Source organism: Akebia trifoliata, chromosome 11 (assembly GCF_017979445.1).
Source record: "Akebia trifoliata isolate Shusen 1 chromosome 11, ASM1797944v1, whole genome shotgun sequence".
NCBI lineage: Eukaryota > Viridiplantae > Streptophyta > Magnoliopsida > Ranunculales > Lardizabalaceae > Akebia > Akebia trifoliata.
The window spans coordinates 42,015,885-42,035,210 of NC_141385.1; the positions used below are offsets into that span (position 1 = coordinate 42,015,885).

At 34.3% G+C, this 19,326-nt stretch overlaps 1 long non-coding RNA gene and 1 pseudogene across 1 annotated transcript; both read left to right on the plus strand.

Annotated features, from left to right (window-relative positions):
• Nucleotides 1–1,153: 1,153 nt before the first annotated feature.
• LOC147391768 (uncharacterized) lies at nt 1,154–6,924 on the plus strand. Its single transcript, XR_015182516.1, has 3 exons — nt 1,154–1,429; nt 1,712–1,888; nt 6,292–6,924. It is a non-coding gene; the product is annotated as an uncharacterized LOC147391768 (long non-coding RNA).
• A 10,374-nt stretch (nt 6,925–17,298) lies between these two features.
• On the plus strand, nt 17,299–17,805 carry LOC147391769 (secreted RxLR effector protein 161 pseudogene; annotated as a pseudogene).
• Nucleotides 17,806–19,326: the final 1,521 nt, after the last annotated feature.

Sequence of the window (19,326 nt, forward strand, 5' to 3'; positions counted from 1 at the left end):
TCTTTTCTTATTTTGTAAGAAAAACCTCTAAACTCTCGTCAAGAAACAACTCAATTCAGGAAACAAATCCACAATCTAAGGTAAAATTCAAGCCCCAGTCCGTCTTTCTTGGGCATCCAATAATAGCAGAGACACGAGGCCTCGTACATATAAAGGCCCCACCCACCCACCACTCTCCCGAGCCCTTAACCGTCTTATTGCTCACCATTGAATCTATCTCTAATAAGAAAGAGTGCATATATATATATATGGGAAATGTTCAGCACCCTAAGTTTTACCACACACTTTAACAAACGTTTTTTGTCCTACATGGGTTAGAAGTTTTGGAATGAGCTGATTTTTGGTGAGGATGATCTCTATGATTAGAAGATCATCCTCCCCAAAAATCAGCCCATTCCGAAATGTTTAGCCCCATGTTTACACGTTTTGTAATCCGTTACTTCACCTACTTCAAGAGTGGTTTTTGTTTTATGCAGTGGCTTAAGCGCCGTCTAGGGACGGTGAAAAGCCGTTAATTGTTGAAACATTATCGATAAAGATACACAACTTAAGTTGAAAAGAGAGCTGCTATTGGCACCCCAATTTCATTTTATTGCACCTTAATTAAAAGTTAGAGTACTATAGCAATTATTTTTTCACAGGTACTAGATTTTCATTTGAGTCCAGATCGTATACACTCTGGGTGGAGGATCTTATACCTCAACACATGACACATAAGCCACAATACAAGGCATTAATGCTTGAAATATCTTTTTTTAAAAATTTAATGCCTTGAATTGTGGTTTACATGCCTCATGGTGTGGGAGGAGGATTTCAATTCTCCAAACACCTTAAGTGCATACAATTTAAATATTTTTTATTTATGGGTTTAGGATGTTATATGACTTTAATTATAATTCTAGATAACTACTGAAATATTTTTGAACGAGTGTTATAATGTTTGAAATGTGTGATTAAATCTTTAATCAGGGTGTGAGAAATAATTTAAGAAGTTGGGATGTAATAATAAAAAGTTGGGAGTGCCAATAGGAGATCTCTAAAAGAAAAAGAAAAAAAAGAAAAAAAGAAAAAAAGAAAAAAAGAGAAAGGAAAAGTAAAAGGAAAAGGGAAAGGAAAAGAAAAAGAAGAGAGAGAGAGAGAATAAAAATGAATAAGCCGACAAATCCAAACATGTTAACCTGCAAAACCCAGGCTGGTTTGGCTCTATATGTGGAACTATTTGTTAGATTGAAGCCTTTGTTGCCGCCTTCTCTAGGACCTCAGTGTGTCTTACTTCTACATGGATTTTCTCTCGTCTTTTCTCTTCACGTTTTCCCCCTTAACAACTCTTTAAATTCTACCCAATCTTCCCTAACAGAGAGAGAGAGAGAGAGAGAGGTATTTCAATTTTATTAGTGGTATTCGGACGCACCCATGTTCAGCTCCCTCTGTAAGTATCACTAGATTCAGTTATTTTGTATTTGTGGATTTAGCTTGTTTAGCTTCGAACATGGTCTAAATAGAAGCTTAGCTGTTTTATCTTTCTACAAAATGCATGTTATCAAGTATAATTAAATGGGGTATTTAACTTCCCATTTATACTTAATTTCTGCCTTTTGGATTGGTTCCAAGGAGCTAAGTTGTGATCAATTTTGATAATCCTCTCCAATTTAAGTGTATATGTATGTTTCTGTATTAGTTGTAACCATGAATTCTTTTGTGAAATTTATAGATTATGGAGCTCAACGACTACGGTTCTGGATCATAATCAGGACTTAATGGAATTCATGCAAGTGTCTGCCTGGCTCCCTGAATGCCATCTAAGAAGCTTGTCAAGAGTGTTGACACTCTCCCTAGTTGGCATCAGCGGAGTCATGCAGACCCAACAAATAGACAGCAATGATCTCAGGTTCATTTCTATCAAAATTAACATCAATTGTTCCTTGTATATATGTGTGGGTGTGTGTGGTGTTGCAAAATTTTGTGTCATGTTCTCTATTAATTTCTGATTTGGTCATTTTCTGCTTGTCATCTATTTCTTTTTTCATGACTAATATTGTAGAAGTTCATGGTTCAATTTCATTAAGAAAACTTTGTTTTTTTTTTTAAACAGACTAGTTGGATATCCAGATTCAATCAATCTTTTCTTTCTGTCACTCTTCCTTGGAAGATTGAACCAACATAAGAGTTCTTATTTCAAATACCAGATATTAACTAGACTCTACATTTCTAAGCAGTGAAACCCCTTTTAAACAATCAGTTGATGGAAAGGATTAGTTTAAGCTTGAATTAGATAAGGGCAATTACTTTTGAGCTACTCAGTTTCTGCAACTATTGGCCCTTTTTCCATCTTTCTTGGTCCTTTTGCTGTTTCTGCTAAGGATTTATTTAAAAAATCCTATTTAGTCAAGGATTAGTTGCCAAGTTTGACTCCAAGTTGTTTACCAGAGAGTTGTCTTTATTTACATCAATTGGTCACAATCTATGCTTTGCTTGACTAAAATATTTGTAGGCAATAAATGTAGAGAGATTCTATTACCACACAAAGCTTTACTAAGAGCACTCCAATTCTTAGGTAAATCACCACAGAAATAACATGCATCTTGGGGTGCCGTTAGTATAAGTTGGTGTGGCAATAGAAACTCTCTAAATTTATTCTCCTATTTCTTACACTAACTTTTACTGACAACACACCAATCTTTTTGAAATTAGTCTACATATAGATTGGTGTGTTATAAGTAATGGTTTTTGTGTCAATAGAAACCTTTTTTTTATAGCATTATATTAGTGTCAGTGTTAACACCATGTCCTAAAACATCTATAAGAGCAACGCCAATGGGTGTATCTATTTTGGCATATTCTTATTTTTTTTTTTTTTTAGAGATGATTGTTTACTCTGAAGCTAAATGAACTCCAACGGATCCCAACTTCTAAATCACCATTCACATCTTAATTCACTATTCATATAATAAAAAATAATAAATTTGGTATTGGCAATCCGACCTTACTTATTACATCCCAAGTTAAATATATAAAGTTTGTTATTGGCAACCTAATTTGACTTGTACCCCAAGTTAAATATTAAAAAAAAGAAGAAAAATTGCTATTGACAATCCAACTTTACTTGTTACACCCCAAGTTAAATATAAAAAAAAAAAAAAAAAAATGTTATTGGCAACTCAACTATATTTGTTACACCCCAATTTAAATAAAAATCCACCAATTGTATGAGAATCAAATTTGGCCTGATCATCTTATATTTAGTAGAAATATATATATATATATATAAATTTTATTTATTTCAAAAAAAAAAAATTTATGATCAAACTTATTTTTTATTACAATTTTTTGTCGAATTTGGTCGGACAATTGATTAAATCTGAGTTTAAAATGATTAATAAAAAGAATTAAAAACATTGAATAATAATAATTGAAAATGAATAAGGGACAAAAAATTAAATTTAAAACATATTTTTTTTAATGTAAAAGAAAATTAAGAATGGCATTAATGTAAAATGATGGGGACACCATTGGTATTTGTACAAGATGAATAGTGAAATAGAGAACATCTCTATTTTAGAGCGTGAATAGTGATTTAGAGGGTGTGTCATATATTAAGAGACTGGTTGGAGCTTGATTATGAGGTCTTTATCTCTAAATATAAAGATATAGAGGCCGATTGGAGTTGCTCTAATAATTTATTAGGGTATTTTAGAAATACCCCTATGTTAAATTGGTGATATCAGGCTGAATAGTGATAACCTAACTACCACTCAATTGACTCTCCTGACATGACAAGTCTGGGAGTCATAGATCTATATGCCTCTGGATACACAATTGCACTTCCCCATAAAAAGTTAATCCCGAGCGAATCGTGTATCTCACATCAGGAGAGTTGATAGAGTGTGTCATGTGGGGTAGTTAGATTATCACAACTCTATTAGGTTTACTCCTTTTAGAATGCAAGATTAGGTTTATCCCCCCTTGACCGTTAGTTTATGTTGCGTTTTTTATTTTATTTTATGATTTAACATTGATATTTTTAATTTTGGAAAAAAGTTGGAAACCTCCGAGGATTTACACCAACATTCTTGAGTTCTTAAAATAATTTGAAATCATAAGGGATTCACACCGATATTTTCAATTTTGAAAAAAAAAAAAAAGTTTGAAAACCTCTGTGGGATTCACACCAGCATTTTCGGATTTTTGAAAAGAATCCTGATAATTTGACTCGCAAGGTGGCATACTTAAATGACTCTATAATGTGGACAATTTTGAAAATTGTAGATCTATACCCTTGGGATACATGGTTACCTCTAGATGCACTTTTTATGGGGAAGTGCAATCATGTATCCCGAGCGATACATATTTACAGCACCGAAACTTGTCACGTCATGGAGTCATTTGAGTATGCCACCTAGCAACTCATATTATCATGACTTTTTTAAAAATAATTGAAAACCATAGGGATTCACACCAATATTTAATTATTTATTTAGAAAGGTGAATGCAAACCTCTAGGAACTCACACCAATACTTCGATTTAAAAGAGTAATGGAAAACCACTGGGAAGTCACACAAATACTTCATTTTCCTTTTGAATTTTTTTTTTTTCAAATTTGAGAATGATTGGATTTGTGAAAAATGATTTGAGTATCCTCACTGGTTTGAGTTGATCAAATTCGCATAAAATACTAAGAACACTTGGTCGGATTTTCCATTTTTAAAGATCATCAAAATTAATGCTAGGTATTTTTGGATTGGTTGATGTCATTGTTCGACTTCAAAAGGGAACAAACCTAATTCTTATCGTTCTTGCTGAGAAACCTTTAAGCAATGACGCGGGTCTATGCTTTATGAAAAACCTCCCTTCCTCCATGTAGGCATTCTTTTAACCATCCTGACCTTTTTCTTTTTATATACATGAGACATTCGTTATCTTTTTTACAGGTTTTTCCTCACAATTGGTTGAATTTAATTGCTATGGTTTTCTTTTTTGCACTGAAGTGGACGTATCTAGACTTTCCATTGAAAAGGCCCGCAGAGACGACTTTAGTCTCCATGGAAAATGATCATAAATGAGTGATAATGTTACGTGCCTTTGGATAAGTTGTTGGGTTCCACGTGCCCATGTCACAATGACTCAAATAAAGATGTTAGGTGGAGTTAGAGAAGATGTTTGGTAGAGGTTGGGTATGCATAGGCGTAGGTTGTTTAGCTTTATCCGTTAGCATAGTTGTTATCTAGTTGGTTACTATTTTGTAGAAAGTAGTTTTTTAACGTTGCTAAAGATGCTCCTATTTCTTTGTGATTTTAACCATGTAAAGAGTTCTATATATATATATAGGGGACGGTTCAGCAGCCCTAAAGTTTGCCAAGTTTGGTGCCAAACATTTTTCAAAATATGGGTTAGAAGCTTTGGAATGAGCTGGTTTTTTGTGAGGATGATCTCTATGATGAGGAGATCATCCTCACCAAAAATCAGCCTATTCCAAAACTTCTAACCCCATCAAAAGTGATTTACAAAAATTGGACGGTCCACAATTCTTCAACTTGTAAACTAGGGTTAGAAGTTTCAAAATGAGCTGATTTTTTGTGAGGATGATCTCTTCACCGTAGAGATCATCCTCGCAAAAAAATCAGCCTATTCCAAAATTTCTAACCCCATCAAAAGTGATTTACAAAAAATGTTTGGCACCAAACTTGGCAAACTTTAGGGCTGCCGAACCGCTCCCATATATATATATATATATATATGGGGTGGGGTTCCTACGACCCCCATTACGACTCACATTGCGACGCAGTGCTTGTCTTATATGGGCAAAAATGTTTGGAATGGGCTGATTTTTTTGTAAGAATGATCTCTGTGATGAGGGGATCATCCTTGCAAAAATTCATCCCATTCCAAAACTTCTAACCCCATCAAAATTGATTTACAAAAATTGGACTGTTTAAAATTTTTCTACTTGTAAACATGGGGCTAGAAGTTTCATAATGAGCTGATTTTTGGCAAGGATGATCTCCTCACCATAGAGATCATCCTCACAAAAAATCAGCCCATTCCAAACATTTTTGCCCATATAAGACAAAACAATGTGTCGCAATGTGAGTCGTAATAGGGGTCTACGGAACCCGACCCATATATATATGTAAGTCAAGAATGAAATAAAATAATTAGAAGTTTATTCTCATTATAACTTTGGAGGAAGGTTTTCCCTCGAAGCAAACCAATTTTTTCTCTCTAATTTCCTTACTCCCTCTAACTCAGCTTAATCACTTAATTTTTTAATTTTTTAAACCTGGTTAAGATAGGCCGACGAGGCAAAAGAAGAAGAGGCAAGGGACGAGGTGAACCATCAGACCAAGTTGCACACAACATATTGGTATCAGAGCCATTGATGGAGGATCAACGCATTAGTTGGCTTGAAGCCAAAGTTGCATCCTTGGCTTCTGCGCAAAAGAGGGTATTCAAAGAAATGCATGAGATGTTTTCAGCCATGAACTCTCATTTTGACCAGCTTGTCATGAGTTGTGCCCATAAGCAAGACGAGAGCTCCACCACTAGAAATGAGGTTGGCCGAGTCAATGGTAACTTGGGGTTGGGTTGGGTTGGGTTGGATCGACTAATTCAACTATACTTAAGGTTGCTAAGCTAGATTTTCCTCGCTTCAATGGACATGAAGACCCAACAAGTTGGATTTGTTGGGTTGAGCAATTCTTCGAATTCCAACAAACACCTAAGGAGGAATGGGTACCATTGGCTGCTTACCATTTGGAAGGTGAAGCCCAACTATGGTACCAATTGTTGAAGGAAGAAGAAGGGTTTATTACTTTTAGGGGGTCAACACTAATCACAAAGCATAATGGAATTTATCTACCCCTCTTTGTATAAATTAAATAGTCAATAGCAATAAAATAAACTCAATCATAATGTAGAAATATAATCAAGTACGACACCAAAATTTTTTTACCTGAAAAATCCTCTACGACAAAGGGAAAAAATCATGGGACTTAGTCCAATCAAACTTTCAACTATGAATGATAATGTGTTACACAGTCTTCTCTAGAGAAATATCTAGAGACTACCAATTCATCAAGACTATATCTATTATTGGATTAAATATAAATTCGTCGCTATATAAAGTGGATTTCAACAAGAATAAGAAAGATCTCACTAAATAACTGGAGAGGAAAATCAATGATCGACACTTGTCGTCAAGAACAATATACTGTAATATGATCAAGATCAGACCACAAACGATCTTCCAATCTTTGACGGAAGAATTATATCAAAACCTTAATTCTCTCTCTAAAAAACGATGGCTATGTGTCAAACGGCCCAACAACTCTTAGATTTGATAAGGCATTGAGTCGGCTAGGTTTTTAAAACCCTTTGGCTCATGTGGTCCCCACATAAGAGGGACCACCTAACAAATCCCCCCTCCCGATTATGTGGGGGGCTACACTAAGCCTGCCACCTTTCTATAAGCTTCAATCTTTTGTATAGGCAATGCTTTTCTCATCATATCTGACCTATTATCATCAATATGGATTTTCTCAATTTGTCATCCAATGCATCACGAATCCAATGATACCTAATGTCAATATGTTTAGATTTGGAATGGCAAATCAGATTCTTACTGAAATGGATGGCACTTTGACTGTCACAGTAAAACAAATACTTTTTTTTTGCTGTAAACTCAATTCTTGTAAGAACTTCTTCATCTATATATAGCAATTCTTTGACGGCTTCTATGATAGCAATGTACTCCACTTCTGTAGTAGATAAAGCAACACATTTCTGTAATCTGGATTGCCATGACACTGCTCTCCTAGAATAAGTAATCATGTACCCTGAAGTAGATTTTCTAGAATCAATATCACCAACCATATCTACATCTGTGAACCCATCAAACACATGGGTACCATTGTCGAAGCACAAACATACTCTCGTAGTTCCTCTAAGACACATGGTGATCCATTTCACAGCTGCCTAATGTTCTTTGTCGGGATTAGAAATGAACCGACTGACAACTCCAACGGCATGAGCGATATCAGGTCTCGTGCACACCATGGCGTACATTACGCTACCCACGACTGATGCGTAAGACACTTTCTTCATTTCTTTTTTTTCTTTCTCACTCGTAAGACTTTCCTTTGAACTCATCTTCAAATGGCCTACAAGTGGAGAGCTCACTAATTGTGCCTTGCTCATGTTAAATCTATCCAATACCTTCTCGATATAACTCTCTTATGATAGTCACAATCTTGCATTTTTCCTGTCACGAGAGATATTCATACCAAGAATCTATCTTGCGGGTCCCAAGTCCTTCATAGCAAAGGACTTACTCAATTATCTCTTTAGTTTGTCAATTTTGCTAGTGTCGCGAGCAACTATTAAATATCTCATCCACATATAGTAAGAGGATAATAAATTCGCCATTAGAAAACTTTTTCACAAATACACAGTGATCAGAAGTAGTTTTATTAAATGTGTGCTCAACCATAAATGAATCAAATTTCTTATACTACTGTCTCGGGACCTGTTTGAGTCCATATAAGCTCTTTTTCAATCGATACACTAGATGTTCCTTGCCTTTAGCTGTGAAGCCCTCTGGTTACTCCATGTAGATTTGCTCCTTCGAGTCACCATGAAGGAAAACAATATTTACATAAAGTTGTTCGATCTACAAATTCATATTGGCAACCAAACCCAAAACAACTTGGATAGAAGACATCTTTACCATGAGTGAAAAAAATTTCTTCTAAGTCAATGCCCTTTTTTTTACTAAACCCTTTTACAACCAATTGTGCCTTGTACCTTGGTTGTGATTTGTTTGGCTTAATTTTGCACCTGAATATCCATATATTTGTGAGTACTTTCTTGCCTTTAGGTAGTTCAACTAACTCATATGCATGGTTCTCATGTAAGGATTTCATCTCTTCTTGCATGGCTTCTAACCACAAATTTTTGTAGTCGTGTTGCATAACTTTTTTATAACTTTCTGGCTTTTCCCCATCAGAAAGTAACACATACTCATTAGCTGAATATCTTTTAGAAGGTTGGTACTCTCTGATGGATCTTCTCAACTGAATCTCAGCAAATGGTTCTGAAGATGCTTGCTCGAGTTGTTCTTCTAACTCCACATTATCAAATGTAGGCTCATTATTTTCACTTACTTTATCAACCTATTCTTCTAGTACATTTGTCCTATGTTCATCATGTGTCACACTAGGAGGAACAACTTATCCAAATCAACACAGTCTTCATTGAGAGACTTTGACTTTTTCTGAAATATGTCTTTTCTCCGTATTATTTTCTTACTAACTGGATCCCACAATCTGTAACCAAACTCCTTGTTTATAACCCATGAAAATACATTGCTTGGCTTTGCTATCAAGATTGAATCTTTCATCTCTGGGAATATGGGCAAATGCCCTGTAGCCAAACACTCTCAAGTGCTCAAAAGAAACATCTTTACCTGTCCAAACCCTTTGAGGTATGTTACAAGCCAAAGGAATTGATGGAGAAAGATTGATCAAGTCAACTACGGTCCTCATTGCCCCACCCCAAAAAGATTTAGGCAATTATTAAAAGTGAAAGAGTTTCCTTTTTGAATTTATTATGGATTCAATCCTTTCTCCCATTTAGTTCATTTAATTTTAGATGAATATGTTTCGATTGTTCACTAGATGAAAATTGAAAAATTCAACAAGAAAATTCAATGGGCCAACACCCATGAATTTCAGAAACCAAATTTAAATGGCACAAGGCCGTTGAAAATTTTGATGTTGAGCTATCAAATTTCTCCCATCTTCCATTAATATGATGGTTTCGGACCTTCGAAAAAATATACTTAACAATGAAAAATTGATGCCTTAGTTTGTCAAATTTTATGAAATCCGATAGTCTTGGGCTATAGGATAATATGGGCTTTTTACACGTAGTTTTTAAACGAATCACATGAATTTTGAGTATCTTCTTAAGTTGGGCCCAAACATCTTCCAATCCAATGAGCTTTTTTTATTGGGGATCCAAGCCTGTTATTTTCAAGATGGCTTTGATTGTGATTCTTATTTTTTGTTGCCTAACATTTCCCTTGGCCACCCTTTTCAACCTAGTGAATTTTTTATTTTTCCATTGAAAGACTTGTTTCTTTATAGTTTGAACTTCCCTTAACCATTTCACTCGGTACTTAAGGGGACTTTTTGAGTGGTTTAAGATTAGTTTTAGATGCTGATAGTTGTTTTCAAGAGTTCTCTTTCTAGTCACTGCCTCAGCGTAAGTCTAACCTCTCCCTTGAGGAGGATCCGTTCAAGTAATTTCTCCATCAATCTTTGGCACACATCCTTTCTTAGATGACTATTATGAAAATTCTCTCATTAATGTATATCTCGATTACTTACCATACACATGTACGGATCCATGGATGCATCAAAAGTGTGTTAGCCTCGATTTTGATGGATGGTTTAAAACCACCATTTTCGGAGCTCATGAGGTGGTCCACGATCCTCCAACACGTTCCTCTAGTTAGGTAATGTGACCCACTTCAGATCTGGTTTGTGGCAACAAACCAAAACGTGGTCGAGTGCTTGATGGAAGCCTCGACCAAGTTTAGTTATAAAAAGTACCGTTTGGTCCCCAAACTCGATACTCTCTCTTAATCTTCTTCAGTTTACACCATCTAACGTGAGTGTATCCAAGTTTGGAAGTACCAAATCGTGATTGACATATTTGCAGCGTAAGAGGATCAAAATCAATGGCTGGAGGTATTTATTTATATGGATTTTGGGCATTTTTCAGATTTGATTATCTTGATTTTATTTCCCCATTTATTTTGAGAATCAATATTTCAGATTCTGATTTAATCTTACATTTGGTATCAGAGCCTTCATAATCTCTGCCTTGATATTATTATTATTATTTTTTATTGCATTCGAAAATTCGCGATTCTCGGATTTTGGATGAAATTTTATTTTTTAGTTTAATGCTTATTAATGTTAGAAATCATAAGGATAAGGGATTGCTATATTTATATTTTGATGTTAAAATATTGATTTGGAGACCATTTTGACTACTGAGTTGTATCGGATAGAAATCAGATACAAATCAGATAGAAATCGGATAGAAATCGATTGAAAAATTAGATTTTTAATTTCTATGTAATTTTTAAACAATCTTTTGGAGTTTTATCTGATGAATTGTATCGAATTCAAATTGGATAGATATCTGATAGAAATTGGATCAAAATTGGATAGATATCGGATAGAAATTGGATAGAAATCGGATAGATATCGGATATAAATCAGATATAAATTAGATACAAATTGGATAAACTGAAAGTTGAAGAAGACAAATTTCTATAAATAAAATAAATAAATAAAGTAAATTCTAAAATGGTTTAGGCATTTATTTAGCAACATGCCTATCTTTTATTTATTTATTTATTTTTGCATATGATATTCAGTTTGTTTAATTGTATGCAATTTATTCAGATTTATATATGTTTGAATGAATTAATTATTCTACTTAAATTAATTATGCAAAATTTTAGATGAAAATTCATGCTTGAAATTATAGGATTGATTATGCATAATAATGACATGTTAGTTTCAGTTAATTTTTTATGCAAAATAATTTTTAAGCATAAATGAATAATGTCTAAGTGATCCATATAATTTTAGTTAATTAGAGAATAGTCACAACATATTTAATTAAATAAAATTATAATTAATTAGGATCACATAAAGTTTATTTAGACATCAATTGTAATTAATTATACTTAATATAATAAATTTTATCCCACAGAAAATTTTATTATATTTATATAATTAATTAGGATAAAATATCAAATTATTAATAACTTACCCACAGGAATTATGAATTAATAATTTGGTCGTTTTATCATAAATTTTAATCTAAGATAAAATATATATCAAATTATATACGTTGTATAATTATGAATTAAGTAAATAATTTGATTTATTCTATCATAAAGAACGATTGAATCTTTTGAATTAAAAAAAATTTAGCCCACAAGTAATTTTTAATCATTAGACTCAATTTTTTAACATGATTTACATTGGTAAAACATAAATTATTTAGGTCTCAATTTTAACATAAATATATAATTTTTGCAGCTTTACAAACTGCGAATTTTTCTGATATCCGATGTGATATTCCCGAATTAAAGGGTTATAACTATAAAATATGGAAAAGAGAGAATTCTCCTTCACTTAGGATGGATGGACATTGATTATGCTATTAGGAAAGATGAACCACCTGTAATTTTCGTTACCAACTCTACAGCGGACATTACGCTTTATGAAAAATGAGCGCAATCTAATCGCCTCAGCGTAATATTTATTAAGACAAAAATCTCTGCTAGTATTCGTGGTTCTGTAGATCAGCGTGATAATGTCCGGGACTTACTGAAAGCCATTGATCATCAATTCGTCAATTCAGAGAAGGCACTTGCAAGTACCCTAATCATAAAGTTCTCATCCCTAAGGTTCACCAATGTCAAAGGTGTGCGTGAGCACATCATGCATATGAGGGATATTGTCGCTCAATTAAAGAATCTCGAGGTTGAAATGTCGGAATCCTTTCTGGTGCATTACATTTTGAATACCTTTTCGCATCAATACGTGCCCTTCAAAATCTCTTACAACACATATAAAGACAAATGGTCAATTAATGAACTCATGACCTTGTGTGTTCAAGAGGAAGGAATGCTAATGATGGAACTGGTGAGAGTGCAATGCTGACTACGTGAGGAAAGGGCAAATTTCAGGCTAATCAAAAAGGAAAAGGTAAAATACCTCCCCAAGCTGATATTAAGAAAAATTTCAAGTGTTTTTTCTGTAAAAAGACGGGATACGTGAAGAAGGAATGCATCAAATTTAAGAAATGGCTTGAGGACAAAGGTAATTCAATCTCATTTGTTTGTTATTAATCTAATATGGTTAATGTAAATATTAACACATGGTGGATTGATTCTGGTTCAACAATTCACATTTCGAATTCCTTGCAGGGTTTGCAAAACCTAAGGAAGCTAGTGGGAAGTGAGCAAAGCATCTTATCCTGAAACAAGTTGGACTCACATGTGGAGGTTGTAGGGACATGCTGTTTAACTTTAAGTAATGGTTTCGTTTTAAAATTAGAAAAGACCTTTTATGTTCCAAGTTTTTCTAGAAACTTGATTTCAATTTCAAGACTTATACCTTTTGGATATTCTTTTCACTTTTCATAAATATCATTTAATTTATTTTATAAATTTGATTGTGTTGGGAATGATATTTTGTCTGATGGTCTTTACTGCATTAATTTACAAAACAATACCACTTATAATGCTATGCATGTTCAAACTGGCACTAAAAAATGTGTTATTAATGAGGATTCCTCTACATTATGGCATCGGAGATTAGGTCATATCTCCATAGAAAGAATTAAAAGATTAGTAAATGATGGAGTACTTATTACTCTGGATTTTACTGATTTTGAGACTTGTGTAAACTGTATAAAGGGAAAGCAGACCAACAAGTCAAAAAAAGGTGCTAAAAGGAGTTTGACCATATTAGAAATCGTACACACTGATATATGTAGTCCAGACATGGACTCACATGGTCAGAAATACTTCATCTCGTACACACTAATATATGTAGTCCAGACATGGACTCACATGGTCAGAAATACTTCATCTCCTTTATAGATGATTATTCACGGTATATGTATCTCTACATGCTTTATAATGAGAATGAAACATTAGATGCCTTTAAAATCTTTAAGGCTGAAGTAGAGAAATAATGCGGCAAGCAAATTAAGATCGTGAGATCAGATAGAGGTGGAGAATATTATGGTAGATACACAGAAAATAGACAAGCATTTGGGCTATTTGCAAAGTTTTTTCAAGAACATGGGATTGTTGCCCAATACACCATGCCTGGTTCACCAGATCAGAATGGTGTAGCAGAAAGAATAAACTGAACATTATTGGACATGGTGCGGAGTATGCGAAGCAATTCCAATCTTTCTAATTCCTTGTGGGCTGAAGCATTTAAGACGGCAGTGTATATATTAAACCGAGTTCCAACCAAGACTGTTTCTAAAACGCCATTTGAATTATGGAAAGGTTGGAAACCGAGTTGGCGACATATGGGCGTTTGGGGATGTCCGTCTGAAGTAAGAATTTATAATCTACAAGAAAAGAAACTGGACCCAAGGACCATTAGTGCGTATTTCATTGGATATGTTGAAAAGTCTAAATGTTACAGATTTTTTTTATCCATTTTATAGCACTGGGATTGTAGAATCAAGAAATGCAAAGTTTTTTGAAAATAACTTGATCAGTGGGAGCGATCAAATCAGGATTATTGATTCTGAGAATGATCATTCAGAGTCTCAACCTTCTACTTCAAGTGATATATTGGTTATTGTTCATAGCGCCCCTCAAGTACAAACTGGTGTTGAACAATCAATCATTGAAGTTCCACAAGCTGTTAACAACATTCCGGTAGATCAAGTTGTTCAAGAGTTGCCCGAGACTTCTGAACAACAAGTTGAACCTTATACTTCCGAAAAAGATGATGGTACGATATTAAGAAGATCTGCTAGAACTAAGAAGTCAACAATTTCTAGTGATTATGTTGTGTATCTGTAAGAATCTGACTACAACATTGGAGTCAAAAATGATCCTGAATCTTTTTCGCAAGGTATGAGTTGCAAAGAATCAGAATTATGGTACAATGCCATGGAGGAAGAGATGAATTTTATGAAGAGTAATGGAGTCTGGAAATTTGTTGAGTTGCCTAATAGTACAAAAACCATTAGTTGTAAATGGGTCTTTAAGATAAAGAAAGACTCATTAGGCAACATTGAGAGATACAAGGCAAGACTCATTGCTAAGGGATTCACTTAAAAGGAAGGAATCGATTACACGGAGATTTTTTCTCCTGTATCTAAAAAAGATTTCTTGCGTGCTATTTTGGCATTAGTAGCCCATTTTGACTTAGAGTTGCAACAAATGAATGTGAAAATGACATTTTTTAATGGAGATCTAGAGGAGGAGGTTTACATGAAACAACCTGAAGGATTCCCCTCTAGTGATGGTGAGCAATTGGTTTGCAAGCTTAAGAAATCCATATACGGTTTAAAACAAACATCCCGCCAATGGTATTTAAAATTCCATAATGTAAATTCTTCATTTGATTTTATAGAAAATATTATGGATCAATGTATATACTAGAAGGTCAGTGGGAGTAAAATTTATTTTCTTGTTTTATATGTGGATGATAGTTTGCTAGCAACCAATGATAAGAGTTTGCTGCATGAGTGTAGACACCCCATTTTTGCACTCGCCTGATTAATCAACTCGTCAACCCGATCGCAATGATTCCCAATGATGAATGTGTATTCCATTGCTTTATTTTGTTACCAGATGTGTTTCAGTAATCCGGATGAGGTATCTCAAACTAACAAAACCTTAAAAATCACGCTACGCTAGGTAAATACGACCCCAGAAACATAGAAATCATCATCTTGCAAACCAAAAAGAAGCTTCACGATAAAAATCACTAAAAACTATCAAATTACCAAAATACCCCTAACCTCAAAACAACCCTAGAGCCTACGTTACGCTTAGGAAAACTCATTCAAACACATAAAACAACAAATCGAAACCAAATAAATCATTTCGTCAATTTTCACAGAATTCGACAAAATTACGAAAATGCCCCTCATAAAGTTCACGACCATTTCACATAAAAATTTTCATAAATGACACAAACCAACATTCTCATTGAATTTCTTATGAAAAACCGATTCTAAAACATCCTAGAATATTAAAAACTGACCTAAAACGTGAAAAGTCCTCTCTGGGGGCAAAACGGTAATTTCACAATTTTCATGATAAAAAATTCCGAAATTAATAAATAAAATATTAAATAATTAAAGTAAAACATTAATGAAATTAATTTAAAATTTTGAACCTAAAAATCGATTAATCGGACTCTCAGGCAAAATTGTTGAGGGTTCGTGGGATATTTCTTTAAGGACCCCTCCATTTGGGGGTCCAAAGAATTAAAGAAATAATGGAAGGGGGTTCTCAAAAAATTAAAAGTAAATCAAACAAGACTAAAGTCAAGGTATTAAAGTCAATCAAGTGAAACTGAAGTCAAAATTAAAGTCAATTAAGCAAGACTGAAGTCAAAATATTAAAAGTCAATCAATTAAGACTAAAGTCAAAACATTAAAAGTCAATCAAATAAGACCAAAAGTCATAATAGAATTCTAATTAAATAATAACTCTATCTAATAGAGTTCTAACTTAAAAACAATTCTACCTAAAAGAATTCTAATTAAAACACAATTCTACCTAAGACAATTTTAATTAAAACACAACTCTAATTGAAAGATCTCTAATTAAACACTAACTCTATCCAAATCAACCCTAAAAAACATCTATAAATAGAGGTGCTCACACTCTATTTTCGTATCAAATCATAAACCCTAAGAGAAGTAGGTCTAGAAGCTCCCCTAGCCTCCCATAAACCCTAGTTTTGGAGCCCCAACTCCTTACCTAACATCCCCCCTTCAATTTTAGTCTAGAAAACCCCTAAAATCCCTCCAAAAACACCCATAAATCCGCAACAAACTTGAAGAGTTCAGATTCAGAAACAAAGAGATACCTTGATCTAGGAGATCCGAAGTCAAATCTGGAGACAGAACGAAGCAAGGGAGTACAGTACAAGGAATTTTTTTTGTCAGATCTGAGGGAGCAAAATCCTTGCTATCGGAAATGTATGTATTTTTTTATATTTATTTTTATCTAGGTTTTAGCAATGTAATTTACTTGGGAAGTTAGTAGAGACCGGCTTTGGCCGGGCGGGGTTGGTGCCTAACACCTTCCAACCCCGTAACTTGATCCCCGAATTCAAATTTTTTTATGGTAGATTAGTTCTTTTTATCCATGTTAGAGTCAGTTTGGTTCCTAGACCACAATAACTAGGTGGCGACTCCCAAACCTCAAGGGTCAAAAGTGGATCCGCGTACCCTACGGATCGAGGGCGCTTTCAATGAGGTGAAACAATTTCTCTCTAAAAATTTTGATATGAAAGATATGGGTGAGGCATCTTATGTCATTGGCATTAAGATCCATAGAGACAGATTTCGAGGTATCTTGGGTCTGTCGTAGGAAATCTATATCAATAAAGTTTTAGAGAGATTTCGGATGAAGGATTGTTCACCAAGTATTGCTCCCATTGAAGGGTGATAGGTTCAATTTGAACCAATGCCCGAAGAATGATCGTGAGAGGGAACAAATGAAAAACATTCCATATGCTTTTGCTGTTGGAAGCCTAATGTATGCTCAAGTCTGCACAAGACCTGACATTGCATTTGTTGTAGGAATGTTGGGACGATATCAGAGTAATTCAGGTTTAGACCACTCGAGAGCTGCAAAGAAAGTGATGAGGTACCTTCAAGGAACTAAAGATTACATGCTTATGTATAAACGGACGGACAATCTGAAAGTAATTGGCTACTCAAATTCGGACTTTGCTGGCTGTGTTGATTCACGCAAATTAACATCAGGTTACATTTTTATGATGGCCGGTGGAGCTGTATCATGGAGAAGTGCCAAGCAGACCTTGACTGCCACTTCCACTATGGAAGCTGAGTTCGTTTCTTGTTTTGAGGCTACTTCGCATGGTGTATGGCTTAAGAGTTTCATATCTGGACTTAGAATTATGGATTCTATCTTTAGGCCATTGAGAATGTATTGCGACAATTCAACTGCTGTTTTCATGGCTAATAATAATAAAAGTTGAAGTCGAAGTAAACACATCGACATTAAGTATTTAGCCATAAGGGAACGTGTTAAAGAAAATAAAGTGGTCATTGAGCACATTAGCACTAAATTGATGATCGCTGATCCTTTGACTAAAGGCATGCCACCGTTGAAATTCAAAGATCATGTAGTGAATATGGGACGTGGTTCCATTATGTAGTTTCTTCATTGTATGAACAATGTTATTTAATGAAACTCTTCTAATTATGATGTTTTCTCATATTTATGTGCACCTTAATTTATTTTGAGAAACTTCATTTGTGTAGGACTAGAATAAACATAGGGTTTATTCATTAAGAAATGTTACCACATAAAGTATAATATTAAGAAATAAATACATTGTACTACATAGAAGGTAATACTCGTCATTAGAGGACTTATCGCTATGATTCATGTATTTATTACTTAATACAGATTATCGATGGGTTTAAGATATGACTTTTGTACTATGGACCAAGTTGGAGAATGTTGGCCCCGATTTTGATGGATGGTTTAAAACCACCATTTTCGGAGCTCATGAGGTGGTCCACGATCCTCCAACACGTTTCTCTAGTTAGGTAATGTGACCCACTTCAGATCTGGTTTGTGGCAACAAACTAAAACGTGGTCGAGTGCTTGATGGAAGCCTTGACCAAGTTTGGTTATAAAAAGTACCGTTTGATCCCCAAACTCTATACTTTCTCTTAATCTTCTTCAGTCTACACCATCTAACATGAGTGTATCCGAGTTTGGAAGTACCAAATCGTGATTGACAGATCTGCAGCGTAAGAAGATCAAAATCAATGGCTGGAGGTATTTATTTATATGGATTTTGGGCATTTTTCAGATTTGATTCTCTTGATTTTATTTTCGCATTTATTTTGAGAATCAATATTTCAGATTTTGATTTAATCTTATAAAGTGAACTCATATGTTCACAAATAATCTCAACCGTGTATATGTGAGATCCAATGATTAGAATAAAAGATGTATCTTGAGAATATATTACAGATCTCTAAGTTAAATCTCAATTGTTGGATCTCATATATACTCGGTTGAGATTGTGTGTGAAGATATGACTTCACCTTCATGAGTCTACGGATCTCAGCCCATATATAGATGGGTCGAGATCGGTAAACTCACATAAACATACTCATATGTTCACACACTTTGTAACCCCTCCCTGCTAACTTTTGTCCCCCAGACCAAGTTCTCTCTTTCTCGTACACGGATTGATACAACAACATTAAAATGGATGTACATCACCTCTAAAATCGAAAACTTTAAGCATGTATGAAAGGTAAAGGGGAGATGGGATATGAGTCACTCTTCAAAGCATCGTCCAAGGATATACTAACAATAAGAACGCACTATTTATTTATTTTACACTTCAAATCTATAATATTCTGAGGTTTGGGACTAAAAATAAAGTTTAATGCATAAATTTGAAATTTAAAAGGAATGGCAGTGTTGCAGATTTGCATCCTTGTTGGTTGGATAAATGGTTTGCTTGTTTGTTTGT